Source organism: Microtus ochrogaster, linkage group LG8, assembly GCF_000317375.1.
Source record: "Microtus ochrogaster isolate Prairie Vole_2 linkage group LG8, MicOch1.0, whole genome shotgun sequence".
In the NCBI taxonomy this organism is placed as follows: Eukaryota; Metazoa; Chordata; class Mammalia; order Rodentia; family Cricetidae; genus Microtus; species Microtus ochrogaster.
Genome location: NC_022033.1, coordinates 11,532,141 through 11,533,937, shown reverse-complemented (window position 1 = coordinate 11,533,937; position 1,797 = coordinate 11,532,141).

Below are 1,797 nucleotides of genomic sequence, written 5' to 3'. Positions count from 1 at the left end.
CTGGAGGGAGTTTAGGGTGGGGGAGAGGTGAGAAGGGCTAGGATGGTGAACTTTGGTTTTTTGTTTGGATTTTGGTTTTTTTGTTTTTCAAGACATGCTTATTATGTATACAATATTCTGTGTGTGTGTGTGTGTGTGTGTGTGTGTGTGTGTGTGTGTGTGCAGGCCAGAAGAGGGCTCCAGACATCATTATAGATGGTTGTGAGCCACCATGTGATTGCCGGGAATCAAACTCAAGGCCTTTGGAAGAGCAGGCAATGCTCTTAACCACTGAGCCATCTCTTCAGCCCCTGCCTCTGCCTCTTGGATGCTGGAATTAAATGTGTGTGCCCACACTGACCGGCATAAAATTCTATTTCTTTGTTGTTGTTGTTGTTGTTGTTGTTTGTTTGTTTGGGTTTTTGTTTTGTCCTTTTGAGACCAGAGTCCAGGCTGAACACAGAAACAAAACTGTTTCTAGTATCAGCAGGCCAAATAACCAGGTCACACATGGGCAATCCTGGTGCAAAAACCTGGGGGATGTAGAAATGCTGACTCTGCTCCAAGCAGCAGATTATAGGCTGTGGGCCACAATCAGAACCCTTGGTTGATATTCAGAGCAGGGGAGGAGGGGGTACCACTGACATTATTAGTGGGTAGAAAATGCTCCAAGCACCTCACAAGAGACAGGCTCCCACCAGCCACAAATGTCAAAGGTGCTAAGATGGAGAAAAATCTTCGTTGTAATTATTTTTGGTTATTTTATGTGTATGAATGTTTTGCCCGCAGGTGCGTATGTGCACCATGCACATGCTTTGTGTCCTCGGAGTTCAGAAGAGGGTGTCAGATCTCCTCGAGCTGACATTACAGATGATTGTGATCCAGGTCTGGGTGCTGGGAACCAAACCCAGTCCTTTGCAAGAGCAGACAGTGCTTACAGCTGCTAAGCCTTGTCACCAAATCCTACTATGTATGTATGTGTTTATTTACTCTTGGTTTTTGGAGATAGTGTTTCTAAACAGGGCTGTGCAGCCCTGGCTGTCCTGAAACTAGCTCCATATACCAGGCTGGCCTTCAACTCATAGAGACCTGTCTGCCTCTCTCTCTGGGGTGATGGGATTAAAGGCGTGCGCTACCACTGCCTGGCATATTATTTATTTTTATTGTGGGGTGTGTGTGTGTATGTGTGTGTGTGTGTTTCTGTAAGTATATCTTTGGGTGTTCACCCATGCACGGGTGTGTGAAGAAAAGACTCTTATTCCATTGCTCTCCACCTATTTTTTGCAGCATGAACTCTCACAAAAAACAGCGTTTACTGACTGACTAGACCGGATGGATGGCCAGTGAGCGCCACTCATCCACCTTTCTCTGCCCGGCTTCCCTCCTCCCGGCATGTGGTTACAGCCACATACCCCCACTCCATCTCTAGCCTGTCCTTTCTGTGGAGGCTGCCTCATAGTCCACATATAACATTAGTATACAAGTTCTCGGAGGACAGCACCCCAAGGAGGCATCATGGGAACAGAGCCTTTGCCATGAAAAGGAGCCAGCCCTGTATTAAACATGGGAAACAGTATTTTAGACAGAGGGAACAGACCATGCAAAGGCTTTGGGAATAATAAGACTAGTTTGTGTGAGGGTAGGGGGCACACATGAGAGACGGAAGTTAAAGCTGGAGGGGCGGGTGGGTAAAACCTGCCGCCTGAATCGGGATTATGTTCTATGTGTAGTGTGCTTAAGCAGGGGTCATGGCAGTAGTCAGTGTTTTTCTTTCATTTATTTGGTAAATTGTATGCATGTGTGGTGTGTGTGTATACA